The 27,841-nt window shown below is 36.8% G+C and overlaps 1 protein-coding gene and 1 pseudogene across 10 annotated transcripts in view; both read left to right on the top strand.

Moving 5' to 3' along the window:
• The window catches only part of GRIK1 (glutamate ionotropic receptor kainate type subunit 1), a 378,899-nt gene that overhangs the window by 101,273 nt on the left and 249,785 nt on the right, over window positions 1-27,841 (top strand). The window lies entirely within an intron of this gene.
• LOC123630676 lies at window positions 11,839-13,467 on the top strand (annotated as a pseudogene). The gene has a single exon (XR_006732732.1). The product of XR_006732732.1 is annotated as a spermine synthase-like (transcript).

The following is a 27,841-nucleotide window of genomic DNA, read 5'->3' as shown; positions in this document are numbered from 1 at the left end:
GATGATTAGAGATGTTGAGCATTTTTTCATATGTTTGTTGGCCATTAGTCTGTCTTCTTTTGAAAAGTTTCTGTTCATGTCCTTTGCCTATTTTTTTTTATTTCAGCTTATTATGGGGGTACAAAAGTTCAGGTTATATATATTGCCCATGTCCCACCCATCCCCCCGAGTCAGAGCTTCAAGCGTGTCCACTCCCCAGACAGTGTGCCTGGTGCTCACCGTGTAGTTATACCTCCATCCCCTCCCCCCACCCCTCACCTCCCCGAGTCAGCACCTTCAAGCATGACCATTCCCCAGATGGTGTGCAAAACACTCCATCCCCTCTCCCCACCCTCCGCCACAGTCTGATATCCAATTGGTATCATTCCCGAATGTGCATTTAGGTGATGATCAGGGAAACCAGTTTTCTGGTGAGTAAATGTGATGCTTGTTTTTCCATTCTTGGGATACTTCACTTAATATAATGGGTTCCAACTCTCTCCAGGAGAACCAAAAGCTGCAAACTAGTGCAACCCCTGCGGAAAGCATTATGGAGATACCTTGAACAGATTCAAGTAGACCTTCCATTTGATCCAGCAATCCCATTATTGGGCATCTACCCAAAGGAACAAAAGTCATTCTATGACAAAGACACCTGTACCCGAATGTTTATAGGAGCACAATTCACAATTGCAAAGATGTGGAAACAACCCAAATGCCCATCAATTCACGAATAGATTAGTAAATTGTGACATATGTATACCATGGAGTATTACTCAGCTATAAGAAATAACGGTGATATGACATCTCTTTGCCTACTTTTTAACGGGATTGTTTGATTTTTTCTTGCTGATTTTCCTGAGTTTTATATAGATTCTAGTTATCAGCCCTTTATTGGCTGTGTAGCATGCGAATATTTTCTCCCATTCTGTAGATTGTCTGTTTGTTCTTGTGATAGTTTCCTTGGCTTTGCAGAAGCTTTTTAATGTGATCAGGTTCCATTTATTTATTTTTGTTGTTGCTGTGATTGCCTTTGGAGTCTTCTTCATAAATTTTTTCCCTAGGCCAATGTCTGTAAAAGTTTTTTTCAACATTTTATTCCAGAATTCTTATAGTTTCATGCCTTAGATTTAAGTCTGTTGTCCACTGATCTGATTTTTGTGAGAGTTTGCAGATCCTGTTTCAGTCTTCTACAGGTGGCTATCCAATTTTCCCAGCACCATTTATTGAATAAGGATTCTTTTCCCCAGTGTATATTTTTGTCTGCTTTGTCAAAGATTAGATGGCTAGATGAGGACGGTTTTATATCTGGGTTCTCAGTTCTATTCGTTGGTCTATGTCACTGTTCCAGTACCATGCTGTTCTAGTTACTATAGCCTTGTAGTATAGCTTGATGTCTGGTAAATTGATGCCTCCCAATTTGTTCTTTTTGCTTACGATTGCTTTTGCTATATGCCTACAGCAAAGGGTCCCATGTGCCAAAGTGGCTAGAGAGAAAACAGGTGATGGATCATGAAGTACTTTATGCCTAAGGGAAGAGTTTGGGTTTTATCTCTAAGACTACGTGCAACTTGGAAAGTATAATTTTCTTGGCTCCTTGAGACAAAAGCATAGGTTGCCTCTTCTTTCTTCTCCTCAGCCGCCACCTCTGCCCAGGAAAATTTCAAAGCAAGACAATAAGCTTCTTATCTTCAGCATTAGCAATAAGATTATTGTCTTTTAATATAGAAAAAAGGTATGAACACATGACTCAGGGTTTAGCATAACATTTGTCTGATTTCTTATATCATGGGATTTGTGACTTTATGATAGTGTTTGTGTAAAGATATATATTTGTGCATTATTATACACATATATATGCATTGTTTAGCTATTTATATATACTTATCAAATTTTCACATTTATAAACATGATTCATGCAATGATGGCAAATCAGAGATGATCTAATATTTAATCTGAATCTAGCAGAAACTTTATTTAATATACATTTTACTGTAATTATCATAGTAATATTCCCTCTGTACATGTGGAATTTTCATAGAACTGAATAAATTGGCTAGGAAAAAAAGAAGCTATACTGGATAGAAACAACCTAAAATCAACATCTGCAAATAAACCATGGGATGTGTGTCTGTCCCCACGTGTCATAGCATTTCTAGAGATTGAGAATATGATATTGTACTTTTACATAGCTATTCCTTTCCTACGTGGCCCCCCAAAACTTTTATTTTTCATGATAGGTTTTTTTATTGTATTAAAAAAGTGAAGAAATAATACCATTTTCTCTTAAATTTGCCAGTGCTTCAGTTCAATTTCCTGCTGGTTGATTTCTTCTTTCTACTTTTATTTCTACAAAATTATACTTTCCACTTTACAAAGGGTAGTGCACTGAATGACTGAAATGAGTGTGCCAGTAATAGACCAGTGGGCAGTAGCCTGCCAGGTGTGGTGCCAGGAGTAACCTGCTATTGCTTTCAACAGGAACAGTTTTACCCACAGCTCTCAGTCACCAAAGTGTGCCTGCTGCCATGAAGCTGGACAAGAATGAACATTCATGTGGTTTGGGAAAACAAATCTGCTGTTGAGGAACAGGTTACTTTGAGTTAAAATTATCTAAAACTACACTGGACCAAAATCACCAGGTAGTTTTGAGCTCTGGATTTAGCTTTTTAAACACAATGACAAAATAAGAAATAAAAAGAAAGAGGAAATGATCATTCTTGCACATTGAGTTATTCTGAAATATGACTTACAAAGCAAACACCAGGGCAAAGGAATACCTGTGTTTAGCGTATAGGACCAGATATATTTATGGAATATAAAATGTGCTTTCAAAGATCCTAAGAGGCCCTAAACTCCAACTCCTCTCTACACCGGCTGTTTTTATACAGAATGTCCTCAACAAATGGTCAATTGTTTGAAGATGTGTGTTATCCTCATCTTGTCTTCTGATTGTGGGATGCAGAGTCTCTAGTGAATTCCCAAAACATAATTTTGTTCTCCACAAGGTTTTGATGAGTGAATCTGATGGACAGTCTCAGAGCAATATGAATACATGTGAAAAACAAAGAAAAACAAGCAAAGTCAAAGCAACAAAACCTGTTAATGTCATGATTTTACCCAAGAGCCAGCCACCTTGGGGCCATCCCTCTCAAAAGACTTTTGGGATTTCCCTCCTTTCTGACCTGTCCTGGGATGGGGATCCAGCCATCAGCATGTGCGATCAATGAGCAAATAAATACCAGGGGAATCTTCTAGGTGCTGTAGATTGGCAGGTTGGGTGACTATTCACCCAATTTCAGAAGAGTTTGTAGGAGGCCTACAAAATTACCCAAAATATAGCAACAGCAGAGTGAGCTAGAAGTAAGGCAAATGAAGAAAGGAAAACAATACTAAATGAGGACTAAAATTAGCCTAAACAGAGCATGCCAGCATGCATGGCATGCTACCTGCAGCATTGGTGATTAGAAAGAGCATAGAAACATTATGCCCATGGAAAGACTGAGTGAGTGTGAAAGTCAGAAAAGCCTATGTTCAAGACCAGAGGAAGCAAATTAAGACAAGGGTAAGAATGATAATGATATTGAAAAAAAAAAAACCACTACTATTTATTGAATATTAACTAGTGCCAGAAGCGCACTAAGCAATTTATGCACAATCCTCATTAAACATTCACAAGAACCATGAAGTAGAATTTTTATTCCTATTTCATAAATTAGGAAGCTAAGAGGTGAAGAAGTTATGGGGTAGAGCCATGATGCAGGCTCTGGTCTGTCAGAGTCCCAAGCAATGCCTTTGGCCACTCTTATATAGCCAAGTAGGAGGTAAGGGGCCAAGTATAGACAGAATAAGCAAGGAATGAAGTACAAAGTGGGAGTGAAGAAAGCAGATCCACCACAATTTCTCCAGTTGCTTATTTGCATTTATCATTAGTAGTGATAATGGATAATATGACATAAGAATAACTTCTTCCATTATCTCAATGACCATACGACTATCTATCTATCTATCTATCTATCTATCTATCTATCTATCTATCCACACATATTTTAGAATATTGTCACTTCTGGTAAACAGTTTCCAAAAAAGCAAATTTCCTTCTAAGTACCTAATTAGATTTCAGGAGAAATTAATATAGTTGCCCAACCTGGAGTAGTAAAAAATATCCAATGGTTGTTCTAAAGAAACATTAAAACTAAAAAATACTAATTCGTCAAAATTTATGATAATACTAATTGATTCTCCTAACATTTCTTTCTTCTGATTCATTCATTTAGTTTTTCAGTAAACATGTATTGAGAATCTACTCTGACAGCTCTGAAGCAAATCCTGTGTAATGGAAGAAACCTATATGAGTATGTGTATAAAATCATACAAAACATTTTACATAAAATTAACATTATACATAAAATTGTTCATATGTATATAAAATTAGGACTGCCATAAATGCCATGGAGAAGTTTATGGTGCTTTGAAAGCCTATAATAGAGATTTTTCCATAATCACAGCAGTTAAGGAATGGCTTCCAAGGGCAGAAGTGTGTGATGTGAAATCTGAAGGCTGCCTGGGAGTTACCTAGCTGAAGGAGAGGGTAGGAGAAGGAATATTTCTGCCGGGAGTCATAGCATTTGCAAAAGTCCTTCTATGGGCAGAAGTACAGAGCATTCAAAGGACTGAAAGAAGCCAACGGGGCGGAAGAGCAGGGATGATGGGTGAGGAAGCTGCAGAAGGAAAGTGGAGCCCAACCAGGCAGCACCAGGTAGGCTGGTCAAACATTTCTGTCTTTATCTCACTACTCATTTGCATGGGGTAGGCACAAAACATTTGCCTCTAGTAAATTCTGTGTGTTTCAATGAAATCTGTAACCACTTTGTTTTCTGATGTATTTATCATTTGTGATAAATGGTGGTAATGGAATATTATAGTACACACCTTAAAGGGGCAGATTTTCACCATCAGCATTTTTTTTTAAATCCCCATATAGACAGACCCATGGGAGGCTGCTTTTCTGCTTGTGTTTAAAATATCCCCTCCCAACCAAATGAATATGATGACCTTTTCTGTGATTTAGCTTCAAATTAATATCATCAATATCTTTACATCTCAGTTGCATTACTTTACCACCTTGAATTCTTACATTTTTATCCTTATTAGAATTTATGTGACCACAAGACATGTCCCATGGTAGTTTAAATAATCATGTTCTTATCCGTTTTACAAGCTTGTAACATCTGAAGTTTATGAACTGAAATTATTTCTACAGTAGTAAGTTCCCTGAATTTTCTTTTATTTATTTGATGTTTACTTTGCACTTATGGAAAAGATTGTAGCACTTCCTAGAACTCAGTGAAAATAGATTACAAAGAGATACACCAGGTTAAACACAGGCTGTGATCGCAGAGACTGAGCTTTATGGAGCGAGCTTGTAATATCTTGCTCACCTGTCTGTCCTCAGAACCTCACAATATATATGACACATAGTAGTTCTCAAACAGTTATTTGAATAAATAGAAAGAAATTAAAAGAAGAGATGGAATGGGTTTACTACATTTTCTTTAAATCCAGGCTTGTTTCTGATTTGATTTGTTCTTTGTTTAATGTTAGAAGTTATGTGTGTGTGTGTGTGTGTGTGTGTGTGTGTGTGTGTGTGTGTGTTTAATGCTCTAGTCCTGGGTTTTATTTCCCATGGGAAAGACTAAACAAAACACACACACATACACAGAAACTCACACACACACAAACATAGACACAATGATAATTAATTCAGAACAGTGTTCTTGATTCATACATTTTCATGGTTGAAATGATTCTGTGTGTAGATTTTCCAAGCCAGTGTTTTGCAATCGTTGCCAGGAAAATACCCTATTTTAGAACATACGGTGTCAGATTTCACAAAATGATTCATATTTCCTAGGCCTTGTGTGAAAGTAGGTGTTTCTGTTTGGGAATTACTGCTTAAACAATGAATATTTTGACAAAAGGCAGCACATATTTTTTCTCTCTTTCAGCACATCTCTTGCTTAGCTGGAAACTGGAGAACCAATTACTAGTGTGGTTATCCTAAGTATATTCTTACAGGTTTTTCTTCTCCATGAAAATGTTTCCAGTTTTTCTGATTATAAATGTTCCTGGGTATGATGTGTGAATCAATCCTATCTGTGCAGACACAGCAGAATGAAAGATATAATGATGTAGGAGTGAAGTGTCAATGAATAATTCATATCTGACAGCATGCAGTATTGAGTTCTATCAGGCAACATTGCATGGCAGAGAAGTTCTCAAAGGCTTCTTAAATTCATCTGCATCAACTCATTGTGTTTTTGCTTGGGTGGCAGAATTGATCATATAAAATGAGTGAAATGATACTCAGTGGCACTGCTTGCTAACACAGATAGAAAAATATGTAGCTGTCACTACCAAACATTCAATCACAAATGTTCATTGAGCTCCTACTTGGTTCCCATAAAGTGTTCACTGTTGGAGGTTCCAAAAGAGTATATAATCCAGTGTCAATCCATAGAGCTTACCACCATCAGTAAAGACACATAAAATAATTACATCCTACTATGATACATGTTATAAAGAGGCCCCAAGTTGGTCTTTGCTTTAAGAAAGCCTTAAAAAAAAAGAAGATGGGCTTGGGTAACATAATATATGGAGAATATACCAGCACATAATGGTCCAGAAACAGGCTCCTCTTAAAATTAATAAATACAACAGCCGGACTTCTCTCTTATCAGAGTCTCAGTGAGTTCACTGCAACATGTGGTAAGATACTTAGTAACATGTGCCTTTATTTTTACCTAAGGAACAACTTTCTGTGAAATTTAAACACAGCTGTGCAGTTTAATTTAGCCTCTTCATCTTTCTTGTCTTAAGCTACATGGGAAATGAGTTCAAATCAGCCCTAGAAAGGTGAATTAATTGACTTCATGGTGATGGACTCCTGGAATTTTGGAAACCAGATTTTTAAAACTAAATTACAGTCAAGGGAACTGGTTTAAAGGATGTTCTCTAGAGTAAAACTGGTTAGGTTTGACTATTGGCTCTGCTGTATGAGCTTAGATAACTTTTAAAACCATTAAACCCATTGCTCATCTGTAAAATGGAGCTAATCTTTAAAAACTATCATTAGGTGGCATAAGAACTAAAGAAAACAAATGATATAAAGTACTTGGCACCATCCCTGCCTTTTATAAAGTGTCAAATAATGCCAAGTTTCCTAGGAAAGTACTGATTTATGATACTTAATTTAATTTAACAGTACTTAAGTCCTCTACATGGGCTCACCTCTACCCAAATCACTTACTAAGGTTTCCAGGCATAAATGATCTGCGTCTTGTGGCAGTCTGTTATATCACTGATCTCTAATGAACCATGCCTCCTGCTAGTCATGCCCTTGTGTCGTGCCCTCTTCTTGAATCTGCCCAGGTTCCCTAATCAACAAAAGGAGGCAGAAAAGACACTGTGCCAATTTTAGGACTAAGCTTTAAAGAGGTCTGGCAGCTTCTGCTTTGGTGTCTTGAAAGCCACAATCCACCATGTAAGAAATCCAGTTATCGCACTGGAGACACCCTCTGTCTCGCCAAAGGTAGGGGTGGGAGGGGGAGAGAGAGAGAGAGAGATCGTGAGGCTATATTATAGAGGGACAAGGTCAAACAACTCAGTGGCCCAGCTGATTAAAGCCCCCAGCTGACCCACCGGCTGAATACAACCACACAGGTAATCACTGGCAAGACCAGCAGAAGAACCATCCAGGTGAGCCCAACCCAAATTGGGAATAGTGAGCAAATAAAATAGTTTATTGTTTGTTTGTTTGTTTAAAGACACTAAATTATGGGGTGTTTACTTGAACAGTAATGGATAACTGAAGCAGGGCTATTTCTCTTCCCTTCATTCCCTACTTTTACCACATATACTTTTTAGATTTCTTCTCATATGCCTCCCTTTCCCTGATCACCATTTGGTAGATCATAAAATCCTTTGTAAGCTGACCTAAAATGCAATTCTTGAGTCATTTACAGCATTTATGGTACATGTTAATTAAAAGATAATGGGATTCAAGGAAACCTGAGATGTCCAATCCACTTGCTGCAGTGGCTCAACATTATATCAAATATGGGCTTATGAGAGTCCTACAGCTTCATAAACATGCAATTGCCTAAAACTTGTCATGCTTTTTCAACTTATATGAGTCATTGTTGACTCATCATGGTTTGGGCATTGTAAAATGTTATGATATATATTTGTATTCATAAAAACTTTATTATCTATTAATCTCTTGTCCTGTTGGATTGTGGTATTCTTTAAAGTTCCAAGGATAATTTTCATCTAGAGCTTGAGTCCAAAGTACAATCTGCTTTAAAATGTGTGGTGTTTTCAGAATTAAAATAGCAACTGTCAAGACCTAAATGTAACAATTTTAAATGTTGAATTTTAGTGTATGTCTTCAGCTTTATTCTCACTGCATTTCTTTATTAAGTCAGGCCTTTCTGATTCTAATTAACCAATTAAGCAATTGTAAATATAGTTAATTTTTATTGAAGATGAGTTTGAATAAATTCAAAAGTTTATCAAAAGGAGTGATTGTTTAGCCTCATGATCTAGCTGAATCACTTTAGCACAACAACATAGTTTGGGGCAAAGGCTATTTAATTTGCTTCTGAAGTCATGAGTTCCTATGAAAATATCCCTAATTTCAAATATGTTGGACTATGTAGAAGACTTCAGATTTATTACTTAGGCATATATTATAATATAAGCAATTGATCCTTCTATTGATACTCTGAAAATATTATCTTCTGGAATTTGAGGATTGAGAAATAGTCAAGTCCCTCTATCCCACTGTGTTAGGGTTCTCCAGAGAAACAAAGCAATAAGATAAAATCTCTCTCTCTCTCTCTCTCTCTCTCTCTCTCTCTCTCTATATATATATATATATATATATATATATATGTATAATTGGCTCAGCAATTATGGAGGCTGGCAAGTCCAAAATCTGCAAGGATTGACTGACAGATTGGAGACACAGGGAAAAGCCAATGTTTAAGTTCAAGTGTGAAGGGCATCTTGCTTCCGAATTCCTTCTTGCTTGGGGGAGGTCAGTCTTTATTCTGTTCAGGCCTTCAACAGATTGGATGAGGCTTACCCACATTATACACATTATAGACAGCAATCTGCTTTACTCAGGGTCTACTAATGTTAATCTCATCCAAAACCACCCTCATGGAAACATCAGCATAATGTTTGCCCACATATCTGGGCACTGAGGCCCAGACAAGTTAACACATAAAACTAACCATCACACTCATCTTGAGACCTGAGCCAACTATGAGATAGTCTCAGGGACCAAACAGATGAAGAGTAACAGTAGTGGTGTTTGAGCAGAGGTCATGGCTTAGAAAAGTAACCAAATGGACTTCCTATTACTCAACATTCCCACTTTAGTGACCAGTGTACAAACCTTCACCCAGGAATCTTCTTATGAGAATGAGAGAAGACTGCACAGAGTGTGGGAAGGAAGCCCAGGCCATGTGCCTCACACTTTCTCAGTCCTCCGATCTCATTTCACTACCTTTCCCTGGAGAAGTGAAGTGCTTCTGAAGTCATAGAGGAGACTGCAAGGTATTTGTTGAAATTATTCTAAATAAAGGAGCAGAAATTCCTATTAAATAAGATCGAGCAGGTTTGTGTGGGGAGGGAGAGGATCACTCTCTAAATTAGAATTCAAATAAGATGTTTCAGAACAATTCTGGTTTCAGATCTAAACAATCATGATCCAGGTTCTGCCTGTATGTACATTACAGACTTAAAAATTGTGTAAAGGGTGCTCTTTGGAAGAAAACCCAAACATATTTCGTAAAGTTTTCTATTTAGACCAATACTTCTTTTCTCTAAAAATAATGTGAGATTTTGATCATTCTTATAGCTCATATTTTTCTTTTATGTGATCTCTTAAAATGATTCACAGAAATTTAAAAGTCCCACTAGCAGAATAGCCCATCATGATCAAATTTAGCTGCATTACCCTTTTTAACCAGAAAGCTAATAAAATATCATTTGTCACCATTTTATGTTATATTAACATATCCATATGCTATTCAAAGATATACTATATCATTTAAAAAAGTATGCAAATTCCCAGAATATTTTTCTCTCCGAAACCACAGTTATCAAGATCGTGTACATATTTTTGATGTGTTTGTTTCTTGTTTATCTAAACTATGTTTTGGGTTTGGTGAAGTGAAAATACTCTTGCTTTCTTAACATTATCACCAACTTTAAATCACCCTAGTCATATTCTCAATATCATAACTCACTATTGTTTCAAAACTTACAAATATCGCATAAAGTCTTCCTTCCCTGCTTTTTAAAGCCTTTGCTCTTGTAACTACAAACTTCAGAGTTTTCTAAAAAAATGTTTAACTTTTTAAACAAGGATTCAAGAAACATATAATATCTTTTTTGGTTCTTTGATGACTCTCCATGTAGGAACTGAAGTATTCTTTAATAATCACTTAAATGATAAGTCTCTCCAGCTCTAACCTTTAATCACTTATTAAAATAACTCATTCTTCCCACAATCCTGTATTAAATATTTGTTTTATAATTGGAGACACTAGTTTCCAGTTGTCTCTAAAATACATCCCACAGCAGACCATATGTCACCATTGTCATCACCCAAGTCATGATCACTCTTCACCCTGGCGATTGCACTCTCCTTCCTGATCCTATGCCTCTGACCTTGCCCCCTTTAGGTGTATTTATTCTCCACAGAGACATCAGTGGGATCCTGTCAAAGTGGACCTGTTGTCATTTGTCTTCTAATGGCCCTCTGCAGTCTTCCCAATACTAAAAATAAAGGCCAAATCTTTATCATGACCTAGGAGTCCCTGCACAATCTTGATCCTCTCCCTCCGAATTTATATGCAGTGACTTCTCTCCACTTTCACTTTAGTCTCTTAGGCTTACTTGAAGTTCTTTTAGCATGACCAGCATGCTCCTGCCTTTGTTTAGTGAGTTCTCCATGCAGGTGACATCTGAGCAGAGATGCCTTTTCTGAATATTCTACGTAAAAAATCATCTCCTTGTTCATTTCCCATACACTGACCTTTCTTTCTGTCCTCATCAGTATCTGATATTTTACATATTTAACTTTTTGTTTGTTATTTTTTGTCTCCCTTAGTGAAATGTAAGCTTCGTAAGAAGAGGATGCTTGTCTATTTGTACACTGTGATAACCCTGAATGTGAAACAGTGCCTGAGGTATGGGCAGCACTCATAAAAATGTTTTCAATGAATGTGAATGATAAATAGAAGGTGTCTTAGAGGCTCCATTCTACTTCGGAATAAAGGCATATACATAAATAATTATTAGATGGTATGATAAACATGTTTATAGTGTATAGAAGAATTGCAAGAAGGATCGTAGGCTTGGAAGAGCTGGAAAAGGCTTCAAAAAGCAAAAGATTTTCGAGTTTAGAGATAAGCTAAAATTCATGAGGCAGGAAATGGCATACATATTACAGAAAGAGCATAGGGCAATGTACAGAGAGCTTGAAGACATCTAGCACCTTCAGTAAATCATAAGTCAGACAGCATGGTTGGGATATAGTCATATTACCCTCACTTGGAAGAATAACCTTGGTCAAGTTCCCTAAAATTTCCTTCCTTCTATGTTCCTTCTTCCATTAGTAAACCAAAAGAAAAATCACCTCCACAACTGATGGTCCTTGTGGCTTTCCAATTTCAACACCTTGTGCAGCGTTACGCTAGGCTATTTTACATATATTCACATTGTATATTATATGTATAATATATAAGTATATATATACAAATTAAAATTTGTAAATAGGCCGGCTGCAGCCTGACACCCCACTGGCCCCCAGTCTCCCACGGTTGCCTCCCCTAGGCGTGGCACAGGGCCTGGCCTCACTATGGCAGCAGCACTGCACAGCATGCTCGACTTGGTGCTCAGCGCCAGAGCTGATGGCGAGATCATTCTAAAAGGCCCCCAGTCCATTCTCCAGGAGCAAGGGATGGCGGAGTCGGTGCATACTTGGCAGGACCACGGCCATTTAGCAACCTACATAAACAAAAACGGCAGCTTTACCAATTTGAGAATTTACCCGCATGGATTGGTGTTACTGGACCTTCAGAGTTACGACAGTGATGCACGGAGCCAGGAAGAAATTGGCAGTCTTTTGAACAAAGTTGAAGAAAAAGAATGAAAGAATTGAACCAGGACAGCACCGGGCGGGTGAAGCAATGACCACCCATGGTTTGAGGAGGGGCCGTCGACAGACACTGGCCCACCGCCGATGGGCACCTGGTTGAATACAACATAGATGAAGTGGTGTATGATGAAGATTCACCTTATTAGAACATTAGAATTCTACATTCGAAGCAATTTGGAAATATTCTCATCCTTAGTGGGGATGTTAATTTGGCAGAGAGGGACTTGGCGTCTGCCTGGGCCATCATGAGCACTGGCAAAGATGCACTGATTCTGGAAGGTGGAGATGGGGACATAATATGTGAAATAGTCAAACTGAAACCAAAGATGGTCACTATGGTAGAGATTTACCAAAGGGTGATTGATGGGTATAAGAAATATATGTGAAAAACGTGCGGTGATGTCTTAGACAACCCTAAAGGAGACTGCTGTCAGGCAGGTTCTAATAGAAGACTGTGTTCCAGCACTGAAGAGGTAGCCAAAGAAGGGAGGGAGTTTGATTATGTGATTAATGATTTGATGGCTGTTCCAATCTCCACGTCTCCAGAAAAAGATTCCACATGGGAGTTTCTCACACTGATTTTTGACCTCTCAATGAAAGTATGGAAACAGAATGGGAAACATTTCACACAGGGGAACTGTGTCAATCTGACAGAAGCCCTGTCACTCTATGAAGAACAGCTTGGGTGCCTGTATTGTCCTGTGGAATTCCCTAAGGAAATAATTTGTGTCCCTTCATACTTGGAATTGTGGGTATTTTACACTGTGTGAAAGAAAGCTAAGCCTTGAAGGTGAATATCCCCAATCATGTGTGATGCTAATCACCTTCCTGACCTCCACATGCTGTACATGACATCAAAATGAGTCAGGCAATTAATTGCGAATTTCTTAAAGTTTTCTTTAGTTGTTATTTTTAATTTAAAAAAGCAAATGGAAAATGTATATTTTGATGAACTAGGGTGTTATTTTTGTTGAAAGTCAGCTGAAGGACAGTTAGACAGCACAGAGAAGACTGCTAAATGCACTGACCCTGTAGAATGTGATTTTTGTTTTTATTTCTGTGTGGGCTTTTTTTGTTTGTTTTGGTAGACCTTCAATTTGGATGTTTGGAGGAATGACTATCATTGGTTTGTCCTGGAGGGAAGTTCTTGATGGTATTTCTTTCCCCCCAAATTGCCTTAGATGTTAAAATTTGGTGCTTATAAGAATTTAAAAAAATGAATAGTAATGCTTCAGTTAAAATCACAAAAGAGACAAAAAAAATAAAATAAAATAAAATTTGTAAATAAATTTATCATAATAAATACATAGGTATATAAAGATAAAATTTTGAAAAATTCTAAATCTTTCTGGTACTATCTTCATTCTCACCACACTGCAGTAACAAATGAGCTAACAAATATATTAGTGTTGTTTTTTTCTTTCTATATGTGTGTATATATGTATGTGTATATGTGTACTTTGTGTGTGTGTGTGTGTGTGTGTGTATACCTCCATGGTCATAAAAATTATACACAGATATATTTATATACATATTTATATATCTACAAATATGAAGTAAATGTTACTCTGTCACTTTCACATATTTTATTTCATTTTAGCATCACACCACTGAATTAGCTGTAGTCAGCCCTATTTTATGAGTGAGAAAACTGGCAATGAAGTTAAAGCAGCTTGTCCAGAATCACACACCAAGTAGCAGAGCCAGGTTTTATGATTTCAAAGTCAGTGTCCTTTTCTTAGGTCACAGCACCTTCTCATCCTGTCATTTCCCTGATATTGTGGATCAAGTGCATTTTATTGATGTAGTTAAGAAAGATACATGGCCATTGCATCAAGAAGGATTAGATCAGGCTAAGTATGATTGAAAACTCAAAGAGTAGCAAGTTAATCAGTATAGAGGCTTATTCTCTTTCATATAAAAGAAGTCTAGTTATAGGATGCTTTGGTGCCTCACAGTTTGAAGAACTTAGGTTTCTTTTATCTTTGTGCTGTATTGTGTGTGATTTTATTCTAAAGGTAACCTACCCCAAGATAGCTGTTACAATTCCAGATGGTCCATCTGTATACCAGCTCTGAAGAAAGAATAGAATCTCTGCATTTTCAGATAATTCCTAGAAGATGTGTATACATTTGCTTATTTCCATTTGGCTAGAACTTTTCATATAGTCACAGCTTGTTGCAAGGGGTTGGAGGTGAGGGGAACATCTATTCTGGGCCATCATATGTCAAGTTAAAAAAAATGGATTCTATTTGCAAAAAAAAGAAAATGAAAATTTCTATATTGGAATCAAGTAAAATTCTCTGCTAAAATCGTGAAACAGCTTTGGACTATTCTCATTAAACAGAATATTACTTAGCATAATGGCATCTATGTCATTACAATATTCAGGTGACAAGAACGTACACCCGTCGGCCAAATCAGTTCTACCATCAGTTTTTGTAAATAAAGTTTTATTGAAACATAGCCATGTCTATTTGTTTACATATTGTCTATGGCCACCTTAGCACTACAGCAGCAGAGTTGAGTAGTTTGATTAGAGAATGTATGGCCCACAAACTCTGCAATATTTATTACATGATCATTTACAGAAGAAGTTTCCTAATGTCTTCTCTAGATCGGTGGGCTTGAATTTTTTAAATAAACACAAATTTTTAAAAATTGCCTCCCAACAAATAAGAGAATCTCATTACATGTACAGTTAACTCTTGGAAAACACAATTTTGAACTGAGCAAGTCCACTTATACATGGATTTTGTTTTCAATAAATATATTGAAAAATTTGGAGTAGATATTAGGTAAAATGAAAAAACTTGCAGATGAACTGTGGCCTAGAAATATTGAAAAATTAAGAAAAATTATGCATGTCACGAATGCATAAAATATGTAGATACTTGGTCTATTTTATAATTTACTATCATAAAATATACATAGAACTATTATAAAAAGTTAAAATCAATAAAAATTTACACAAACATCTACAGAACATACATGATACCGTTTGCAGTCAAGAAAAATGTAAATAAACATAAAGATGCAGTATTAAATCATAACTTAATAAAATTAACTATAATACATCCTATACTACTGTAATTATTTTGTAACCACCTCCTGTTGCTATTGTGGTGAGCTCAAGTATTGAAAGTATCCACTTAAAACACCATGTGAGGCCAATCATCTCTGCATGAGCAGTTCATCTGTCTAATAAATTGGGTATCACAGTAAAAAGTGATCTCATGTGGTTCTCCCATATTTTTCATCTTATTTAGTGCAATACCTTAAACCTTGAATAACACCATGGAACCCATACGAAGTGCCACTAGTAATGCTGGAAGTGTGCCCAAGAAGGAGAGAGAAGTCACAACATTACAAGAAAAAGTTGAATGGCTTGATATATAACAGAGATTAAAGTCTACAACTGTGGTTGTCCACCATATCAGACAGACTACCCATCTTGTAAACAGATGATTTAAACTTATAGTATCAATAAATACAGTACAGTATTTTAAATGTATTTTTTCTTCCTTATGATTTTCCTAATAATATTTTCTTTTCTCTGGCTTATAGTGAGAATACAATATATAATACATATACAAAATATGCATTAATCAACTATGGCATGGGTAAGGCTTCTTGGTCAACAGGAGGCTATTAGTGGTTAAGTTTGGGGGGAGTCAAAAGTTATACGTGGATTTTTGACTCCACAGATGATCTGTGCCCCTAACATTGTGATGAGTCCCAACTTTATGGGATATTGCTCAGAGGTTTCAAGTAAGTGACTGAGCTGGTGATTTCAAATGCTATGGACTTAAAAATTGTTATTATTCTCCTAGCATTCAAATTGTGGCATGTTCCCTTACTAAGTGGGTAACCTTGGGCAAGGTTTTTGACCTCCCTGCACCTCAGTTTGCCATCTGTAAAATTGGGATACAAATCATCATTGCCTATGAATAAGTCAATTATTGGATGCAATTCACTTAGATCATTGCCTGGCACATAATAAAATTCAATAACCATATCAATTATTGTTCTTCCCTACTAAAAAATGTTTATGGCTTTAATTTAATTAGCACCAGAGGGAGAACTACAGCACATATAATCCAGAATTTTTCAACAAGCAAATGGGCTACAGTAATGTATTAATAACAATGGTGCTCATTGCTGTCTTGCAGTGATTTTCCTACCACCCTAATCAGCCACATAACATCTCCTGCCCATCGTTTCTGGTCATGTCTTTTTTTTCTTCCCATTCTGCCATCTATATTTTTTCCAGTATATCTTTATAATTTTCCTCAGAAAAGGAATTCTAATTAGAATTTCTCAAGAAACTTCTCAAGTTCCCATTTCATTCTTCATTATCATTAAAAAATAGTACATCAAATACTGCTGACAGATCAAGAAAGATAAATACTGAGAAATGACCAATGGATTTACTACAACAGATGCCACTGGTGATCTTCAAAAAAGTAGTTATAGTGAAACGATGAGAGTGAAAATATAATTGGTTTGGAAATGAGAGCAGGAGGAGAACAATTGAAAGAGTGGGTTTAGATACTTTTGCAAGGATTAATTGAATAATAAATGTTACGTGTTCTAGAGTGACCTCTACATGTGTGCAATGGATTGATTACTGCACAGCCAATATTCTCCTCTCTATCTGGGATGACACATGCAAAGCCCCACATACAGCATCTGCCTTATGGTGAGCATTCTGTATGGCAGTTTGCAGTCGCCATTAATCTTTCTTAAAAGTTCTAGAAAAGACAGCTTTCTTTGATCACATCTTCTTTCAAATCTTTATATTTAATGTTAAAAAACAAAACTCCTAGCCTCTGCTTTAGACTCATTCTGGCCTTGATCTGTGAGCTACTATTTGAACAAAGACCATCAAATCAGTTTGAGAACTTGACGGGGTGAAAGTGCAGTGAGGGGTGGGAGGGTGTTTTGGAGGGTGGTCTCTGTCATCTGGGTCAGGATCTCATATGTAAACTTGACCCCTTGACCTTGTTTGCCCTATTTGAAAATTTGAACTCTTCTCTTAGCTGTTATTTCAAGTACTCTTGGCTGCTCCCTTTAAACCTCTATCCTCAAAATTGCTGTCATATTTTCTCCGGGGGAGGAGGAATTATGGTGACCTTATAAAACTTAGTTTTATATCCTCCATTTAAACCTAGAGGATGTGTGGCCCATAACCCACTATCATCCATGCGGACAAGCTATACATTGTTCCAGGACTGAATGCAATTTGATTGGAAATAACCTCAATAGTGAACTCCAAATATCGTGCTGTAAAATAGAAACAGAAGAAAATGAAAACTCTGTCTCTCACACACAGACACACACACACACACACACACACAGACACACACACACACACACACACACACACACACCATAGAAACCATGCTGGTAGCCCTAGAATTTGTCATTTCTGATTTTTAGTTTGGTTCTGTTTTTGAAATAAACAATCTTCTAACAATAAATACTGCGAACTTTATGGTAGTATTTTTCTCCCCTGTATCTCAAGGCACAAGTGCTTCTAAGCAGCCAGTCTTTATGCATAAACTGCAGTGTGTGAGAGCTTCAAGCTCATTTGAAATGGAAGTGGTGTTTGGTGAGATGGGAAGAAGGGATGCATTTTAAACTAATAAATAATCATCACCCATGCCTCCTTGGAAAATAGCTTTCTTGTTGAATAATATTTCAATATATAATATCTTGAAATGAGATTGCCATTACTAATTTAAGTGTAGCTTGCAGTATAAATCCTGCAAATATGTACATACATGAGACCTAAATTACTCTCTGGAGCCACCTTTTCCTGCTTAAATTACCTTAAGGAGAAACCCATTTAGGTGAGATTAGGGCCAGTTAGAGGGATAATGACCAAAGCAGAGCACGAAGTCTTTGCACTTGGTGACTTCCCTTTTATGCCAGACTAGTGAACAAATGCTCCTGACCATTTTCCACATTCATAGGTCAGTTTTCTTAGTGACTGGTGAAGACCCAGAATTAAAATGAGGTCAGGTTCATCCAAACTGTGACCCATGCTACATAAGAGGCTCCTAAACTAATCTACTGTGTCACTGTATCTGAATTTCAATCAGGAGGAACAAATCTCTCAGAATCCTTGTGTATGCCAGTGGTATTATGCTGACCTTTGCATTACAAACAGATACTGAGAAAGAAATCCCAGGAGCAGGCAATATCCATTAAATAACAATTATGAAAAGCTGTTTGCCTTTTGGAACGGCTTTTCCCATAATGAGGATATGACCAAGTTGGGAGGCAGAAGAGTGGTGGGACTCATGTGCAGTTTCTAATTCCGAATTATTTATTTCTCAAATGAGAGAGAAATCCTCAGAGCTGGGGCAGGGAGAGAAAGTCAAGAAGGCCCAGGGGCCTTTCTTAAGGCTAGAATTTTTTTTTTTTCTTTTTTTAATTTTAGCATATAACTGGGGTACAAATGTTTAAGTTACGTATATTGCCTTTGCCCCACCTGAGTCAGAGCTTCAAGGGTGTCTGTCCCCCAGATGATGCACCCCGCGCCCATTAGGTGTGAATATACCCATCCCAGAATTTATATAGAAAAGGCCATGGAGACAATGCTAAGAGTCTAGAAGAATTAGCCTAAAAATCTGGCTTCTTTTCTTCATGAGAAATTAAATCATTTGGGTATTATTCACGGTGATTTTTGTTGTGTCTGGGTCACCTAAGTAAATTCAGTTTCATAAATTATTTTGTCTTAGAAATTTTTTATTATTTCTGGCTATTGGATCTGGCCAGAAAATGTTATATGCATGCTTTTACGTGTTTTTTTTTTTAAATACACATAAAGAATTCTTAGGTTGAACTCTATGGAATGGCTGGGATTCAACCATGTTTAACCTTTAACACCAATTACAGGGTTTTCCCTAACAGTTTCTATCCTCAGAACACAGTCACCATGTTGTCTAAGACTCCAGACTTGGGAGTTAAATGGTCCTGGGTTGAATCCTAAAAATCTGGTGTCTTTTCTTCATGAGAAATTAAATAATTTGCATATGATTCAGTGTGATTTTTGTCCTGAGTTGAATCCTAACTTGGTCCCTAATGAATTATGTAACAAATTATTCAACATTTTTGACTCTGTTCCTCATCTGCCAAATAGGAATAATAATGCCTAAGCCACAGGGATAAGAAGAGGATAAAATGAGAGAATATGTGTAATGCTTACCCTACCAAGCATTGGGCACACAGCAAGTCCTGTATAAATGATTCTATATTTATCATTCAGCTTTTGCTGTAGCGATAAACAACCCTTAAATCCCAGTGGCTTGCAAAAGCAAACATTTAATTTGTTGTTCACATTTCATGATGGCTGCAAGTCAGCGGAGATTTTTGCCAGGTTCGGCTTGACTCAGTTAGGTTCTCTGTGACTACTTTGAATGTGCATCCTCTAGAGCATGCTGTTGGCACAGTGGAGAGCAGAAATTTGAGGAGGGGACAAAACCCAAGATGACCCAAGTGTCTACTCAGAACCAGTATTTCACCACTTCCACCTACCTGTCATTGATCAAAAAGTCACGTGGCCAATCCCAACCTCATCAAAACAAGAAAGAATGTTCTGCCTCTTGACAGGCAGTAAATAGTTAGGAACAATGATCTAACATACATACTAATAATTTACTATTATTAAGGGATAACCATGGAGTTATAAAATGTCAGTTTAAGTAGTAATTGGGCATTAAGAGACACTGTACTTTAATCAATTTCAGTATCCATAATTTCACTCTATAATTATTATATTTTCTTTTATGAGTATTCTTATGTACTCGTGGACTTTTATTTATGCCATGTGTTGCAATACAGTCATTACGCTTTTTGATGCAAAAATTGTACCAAATTTGACCAGATACAGTTTCATTAAGTTGGCCCCTGTGCCCTTTAGATGTAACCGCATCTTTCTTTGAGCACTTCTTTACTCTGGCATAAGATGTTTCTGGTATATATATTTTTAGTGGATACATAATAATTGTGTATATTTATGGGGTACATGTAATATTTTGATACATGCATACAATGTATAATAATCAAATCAATGTATTCAAATCACCTTGAACATTTATGGTTTCTGTGTAGGATCTTCCCTGCTAGCTATTTTGAAATACGCAATATATTATCGTTAACTACAGCCACCCTACTATGCTATCAAACACTAGAACTTTTTCCTCTTATCTAACTGTATGTTTATACCCATTAACCAACCTCTCTTCTTCCTCTTCCCACATCCTTCCCAGCCTCTGGTAAGCATCATTCTACTCTCTACTTCCATGAGATCAACTTTTTTAGCTCCCACATATGAGTGAGGACTTGTGATATTTGTCTTTCTGCACCTGGCTTATCTCACTTAACATAATGATCTCCACTTCCATTCCTATTGCTGTAAATGACAGGATTTCATTCTATTTTTATGGCTGAAGAGTATTCCATTGTGTGTGTGTGTGTGTGTGTGTGTGTGTGTGTGTGTATGTATACACACCACATTTTCTTTATCTATTTGCCCGTTGATGGGCACTTAGGTTGATTCCAAACCTTGGCTATTGTGAATAGTGCTTCAATAAATATGGGGTCCAGATATTCTTTTGATATACTGATTTCCTTGCCTTTGGGTAAATACCCAGTAGTGGAATGGCTTGATCACACAGTAGTTCTATTTTTAGTTTTTGAGAAACCTCCATACCATTTTCCATAGTGGCTGTACTCATTTACATCCCCACTAACATTGTATAAGAGTTCCCTTTTCTCTGCATCCTCACCAACATTTGTTATTTTTTATCTTTTAGATAATAGCCATTCAAACAATGGCAGCTCATTGTGGTTTTGATTTTCATTTTTCTGATGATCAGTGATGTTCAACATTTTTTCATATACCTGTTGACCATTTGCATGTCTTCTTTTGAGAAATGTCTATTCAGATCCTTTTCCCATCTTTTAATGAGACTATTTGTTTTTTTTTTCTTTTGAGTTGTTTGAGTTCCTTGTATATTCTGGATATTAGTCCCCTGTCAAATGAATAGTTTGCAAATATTTTCTCCAATTCTACAAGTTGCCTCTTCACTGTGTTGATTGTTTCTTTAATGTGCTGAAGCTTTTCAGTTTAATATAGTCTCATATGTCTATTTCTGTTTTTGTTGCCTGTGCTTTTGGAGTCTTAGCCATAAAATCTTTGCCTGAACCAATGTTCTGGAGTGTTTCTCCTATGTTGTCTTCTAGTAGCTTTATGGTTTCTGATCTTATGTTTAAGTCTTTAATCCATTCTGGGTTGATTTTTGTATATGGCATAATTTTTATACTATAATAATTATTGTTATTTTATTTATTTGTTATTGTTTTTTAATAATTATGGGTATATAATAGTTGTATATCTTTATAAGGTAAAGGTGATATTTTGATACAGGCATACATCTTTATAAGGTATAGGTGATGCTTTGATATAGGCTTACAATGTGAATTAATCAAATCAGGGTAATTGAGGTATCCATCACCTCAAGTATTTATCATTTCTTTGTGTTAGGAACATTCCAATTCCACACTTTTAATTACTTCAGAGTATACCCTAACTTATTGTTGATTATAGTCATTTTGTTGTGCTATCAAATCTCTCATGTACACTCTGTAATTATTGACCAGTGATAGATGTTGGACATTTTAAATTATGCTCAGAGCAATAATTATCATAATAATTCAACATTACCTATGATAGAATGATAAAACCATTCTTTTTATAGATAAACTTTTGATATGTACCCTTTTTATAATAGTATTTAAGAGTGGAGAAGGGAAAATTCATAGATTACCCTTCTTTAATCAGTGGTAACTCTAATTCTAGAAGAAAAATAGTACAGCAAAAAGAACAATGAATCATATCATGGGACTAACCCACTCCCACTTGCAGTATCCTATCACTTCCTCAGTCATAATCTCCTTGAATAATTATAACAGCTCACATCAACTGAGCACTTATACAATATGACAGACACTGTGCTAAGCATTTTAAAGGGAGGTTTTTCTCATTTGAAAAATTCTTTATGAGATATCCAACACAAATACCCCAATATACAGATGAGAAAGTTGAAGCTTGGAGAGGTTAAGTGGCATGCCGAAAGTCATGCAGTTAGGAAAGGACAGGACAAGGTAGTTGACTCCATAGCTGCCCATACTCTAGTACCTCCTGTGGAGATATGGAATAATCCTGATATCTAAAATGCATTGACCACTTATTATGGGTGAGGTATTATTTCCATGCATTAATTCATTTAATCATCAAAACAAGCTCCTAAATAGTTGTGATCATTATCCCCAGTTTCACAGATCCAGAGAGTTTAAGTAACTAGTTCAAGATTGCACAGCTGGGTAAACGTTGGAAGCTAGCCTTGAAACAAGGCTTTCTGGTGTCAGAGTTTGCACTCATAGACTTTATGTATTCTTGCCTTTACAAAAAAAAAATTGGAAAATTGAACCTCAAAATGCCCCCACAATCACCCTACATCCTACAGCCCACCAGGCTTACCATCATTTCAACCTATCTCACATCCAAAGACTTTAAAGATGAATTCCTATTTCAACTTATTTTCTCCCTTTGCCTCCAAAGTTATTTCCCTCCTGTCACCATAACAACTCACAACCTGCAATACACAGTCAGAATCCTTATCGAGAGAGGCAGAAGGGAAACGCTTTTGATGTATCTCTTCAGGGGCCCTCTCTGACATCTTTATCTCCTCCTAGTGAACTTTGGGCATCCTGTGATCTACGATGCTGCCAATTAGGCTGTAAACGGTGCAGCTGCCTCTGTGCACTCTTGGCTCATGGGAACCTAGTAGGACATCTCTCATCCATATGTGTGCTCCTGCAGCACCCAGGATCCCAAAATCAGAAGAGGAGGAACATCTAAGTTACACACAAAAAAATATACAGAATAAATAGGAGGAAATGTGTAATGTATCTGCATATCTCTCCTTTATCACAAACAGCCCACAAACTGCTGCAAGCAAACAGAAAATAGAATGCTTCTTAGGGTCTAACCTGTGGCCTGGGTGTTTACTGTGTGATTCATAAACAGCCACTTCACTTCTCTGGGTCTCAGTTTCTTCAGTTGGAATCAAAGGTGATCGTGAATCTGGTTTGCATTATAGTATTACATGAGGAGATCAAATCAAACACTATAAGGAAGACCAATATATAAATCATGAGTCTTGGGCTCAAGGAAAGAATTATTACCTTGCTACATACATGAATATATTAATATAATATGTAAAGTATGCTTTAGACACAGTGGCTTAAGACACACTCCATATTGTTTAATGACACACACCCATGTTTATCTCAACATCCATAATATGTCCATGACACTCAGCAATACCAGATTTAAAAGTTGAATTTCCTATGCTGATACAAAAATATGTGTGAAACTTGGTTCCTCAACAAATGCACAAAGCATATTGTCACAGGCTGTCATAATGACTGGATTTTCCTAGAGATTTCTCAATCTCTATTTTCTTTTGTGCTCCACAGCTAGCAGAAAAGCTGATCTATTTAGCCAATAATTTAAATTACATTCTGATGGTGCAAAAATATGTCTGAACAAACACTTTGGTTTGAATAAAGTACAAAATGCCCCCTATTCTGACGAGAATTAATTCTTGAGGGCATTACTTAACTGTTTATCAGCACCTCAGTCCAAATTGTGATTAAGTCATTACTTATAATGTTTCAGGTATGTGATATCAGCTATTGTGCACCTATTGTCACCAAATCTTGGCAGTATATCCTTCAATAATGTAAACTTTTACATGCATTTGCCAGGCATGGGAAAGAGAAAGTATTGCACGCTCTGAGCAAGCTGCCTAGAGAAACTATACACACCAGGTTGTCCCAGATGACCACAGTGCTGTATTCACCACAATGACACAAATGCACAGAAAAGTCTGTGATGTCTCCTATACCCAGAATATCTTGCCTCCCTATGTACAATTTTTTCTCATAGAATTTAGAAACCCTATTCATTATGTCCATGTACTCAGTCACAAAGAACGAAATGCTTAAAGGAGATGTCAATTCCGTCAACCAAAATATCACCCCAGGTTTCTTGGCTTTGGAAACGTTAGCACACTGATCTGGGCAGACCCTTTAATGAGACGCACAAGGGGGACTGACTGACAACACCCCTCCAAGCTGACCTAGTCTGGCCGGCATGTTTTGGAATCACAGTAGCATATTCACTCATCTGTGTATTTCCTAGTGGCTTCACAAATGAGCCAATGTGGGATGCTAGATGTTAGTTATTTTATTTGTGAGAATCCAAAGGTAATTAAAGTGTTCACAGAGGAAGACGGCATGTTTGTCACCCTGATCCAGACACAATTACATTCACACTGTGGGGCCTTTAAGAAAGATGTTAGAACACACGGTTATCACTATTGGAAGTGAATCATTACCAGTAAAACTTAAAATATAAAGTTTGAGATCATAGTTTTTTTTTTCTTTCAACTAAAAGGCAAAGGATTCAAGGGTATACTTCAATTGCTATCACTGCTGTTCATGTTCTGAAATGCTTTCTTACATAAGAGGGTGAAGGATAGAGTTAGAGGTATTTGGCTAGGACTCTCATAAGCCTCATTTTAACTTTCCTACCACCATGAGGCACTATGCCTCTCTTTCCCTTACTCATTCATTGATTTGCCAAATGCGTGGAGAACCAACCCTACTATATGGGTGGTGCTATTCAAGGGATAAATAAGACAGGCAAAGTCCCATAGAGTTTAGAAAATAAAAAAGTAATTGAAATTATATTAAAATTATATGTATGTGTGCATGTATATGTGTGTGTGTATGTAGATTTCACATGAAGATAACTAACCTGTAGAAAGTAAATCGGATGAGAAGTAAAGAATGACTTGGGGTTGATTAACCATTTTAAATGGGACAGTTTGGGAAGGCTCTCCTGGTGGGTGACATTTCAACAGAGATGAAATGATGTAGTAAGAAAAAAAGCCATCTGAGGATAGAGGAAAAGAGGTTTCCAGGTATGGGCAAATGCAAATAGAAAATTCCAGAGGTGGAAACTTGCTTGACACTTCAGAGAAACATGCAGACCAGCATGGCTTCCACAGAAAGCAGCAGGAAGCATCTAGAATATGATGAGAGTGGAAGATAAGAACGCAGGTTAAAGCTTTTGATTTTATTTCAACTGAGAATGAGATGTCACTGGAGGATTTTGAGTGAGGATGAACAAGATACCTGTGTTCCAGTATGAACAATTTTAGTGCTGGAATAATAGAAAGGCATCATACTTGTGAATGGACTCCAGGATGTATGCTCTAAAGGAAGAGAGAGGTTGAAAATCACTGCGTTAGGAAACCTCACAGAACATAAAAATAGAAGGGAGGACATGATAGACAGAAATAAATTTTTCCTTTGGCCCCATTTAGTATTTGCTGTACTTAAAATCTACTTATAGTTCAAGAGAATAAAGCAATTCAGCAAGTAGCACTATATCTGTATACCCACAATTGTACAATTTAATGAAAATATGATCTCTAGAAGGAAATAGACATAGTATAAATATCAATATGCTCATTAACTAGTTATTATGGACAGGGTGCACACATGAGTGAAAATATAATTTAAACTTTGGTTTTCTGACCTTGCATAATGCCTTGAAAACTAGGGATAATTCAACCAATTGCACATTACATTCTTCTTGTCCAACTTCCCCTCCATGAAACTAAGGCTTGATTTAGTTTCCAAAGAATCTAATTTCACCAAGATTGCTGTGGAATGCCTCTAATGACGTCCTTCACTTCCACTTCCATGTGGTGCCAGCAGCCGCGTGCACCACCAGATTATTATGAAGCTGAATGAAATAGAAGCATTCATTGGAGCTAAGTAAAAATAAACAGTTGAAATTGCCTGTCAGTCTCAGGAGGGCCATGAAGGGTTGGTTAAAGATATCTTCCCTTTTAATAAGAAATTTTATTACTTTGGCGGCATGTTGTGTTCCCACTCCCAGAGTAAGCCAGCTGCCATATCACCTTTGTTGTTATCTGAGCCTGTAGCTCTGGTGATGTGGGCTGTCCTCGCACACAGGAATGATAATAGATGTTTGATGAATGCTTCATGATGGTACGGCTCAAACCAACATCATGGCAGAATTTTGAATCAGCAGTTAATACCTCTCTGTCTTTTTCATTCTCTCTCTAAACTCTCCTGCTAATTCAGTGATACCGTGTTAAGTCGCTGAGATTACGAACTCCATGCATTTCTCTCTCTTGGATTTAGTAAATGAAAGAGGAAAATATGAATTAAAAAAAAATAAGGTAATTGTGGTCCCAAGGACTGACATACCTAGCTCAATAAGATAACTGACTTTAAGGAAGGAAAATGGGAACTATGCAGGCATATTTTATTTTATTTATTGAGATTTGCTTTATTTGGCTTCACAGATATTGTATTTTTTTACAAATGAAGGTTTGTGGTACCCCTGCACCTGCTAAGTCTTTTGGCACCATTTTCCCAACAACTCATGCTCACTGCATGTCTGTGTGTTACATCTTGGTAATTCCTACACTATTTAGAACATTTTTATTATTATTGTGTCTGTTATGGTGATCTATGATCAGTGATCTTTGATGTTACTATTGCAATTATTTTGGGGCACCCATATAAGATGGAAAACTTAATCAATAAATGTTTTGTGTGTTCTGACTGCTCCACTGATACTGGCTGTTTTCACATCTCTTTGTTTCTCCTCAGGCCTCCCTATTCCCTGAGACACAACAATATTGAAATTAAGCCAGTAAATAACCCTACAATGGTCTGTGAGTATTCAAGTGAAAGGAAGACTCGCATGTCTCTCACTTAAAATCAAAAGCTAGAAATGATTAAGCTCAGTGACGAAGGCATGTCGAAAGCCAAGGCAGGCTGAAAGCTAGACCTCTTGCACCAGACGGTTACCTAAGTTGTGAATGCAAAGGAAAAATTATTGGAGGAAATGGAAAGTGCTACTCCAGTGAACACACTAGTGATAAGAAAGTGAAACTCAAACCAGCTACAACATTCCCTTAAGCCAAAGCCTAATCCCAAGCAAGCCCCTCAACATCGAGGTGTGACTCTTCACCTGCAAAAGATTACAACTTGATGAAAACTCAGATGATATTTAGCATGTTTAAGCAACATTTTTAAATTAAAACAGGTACATTGTTTTTTAAAAAAATAATTCCACTGCATTCTTAATAGATTATGATATAGTGTAAACACAACTTTTGTATGCCATAGGGAACAAAGAAACTTATGTGTTTTGCTTTATTGCAATATTCACTTTATTGCAGCAGTCTGGAACTGAACCCACAGTATCTCTGAGGCATGCATATATTAGCTAATTATGTCTGATTACAGTCTTAACCTGTAACGGAGTCATTGCTTTTAAACATTAGATGAAATTACAATGCTTTCATCATATTTCTTCCCACTTTTCATTATGCTTCTGTTAATATAAAGTGCATTGAAAGGGAAATAATGAAGAAAAAACACACCTTTGATAAATTAGGATGAGTAAGACAAGTTTGTGTTGAGGGAAAAGATGGTCTG

Source organism: Lemur catta, chromosome 1 (assembly GCF_020740605.2).
Source record: "Lemur catta isolate mLemCat1 chromosome 1, mLemCat1.pri, whole genome shotgun sequence".
Lineage (NCBI taxonomy): Eukaryota > Metazoa > Chordata > Mammalia > Primates > Lemuridae > Lemur > Lemur catta.
The sequence above is the reverse complement of the archived record's forward strand: the minus strand, read 5'-3'. Positions and strand labels throughout refer to the sequence as shown.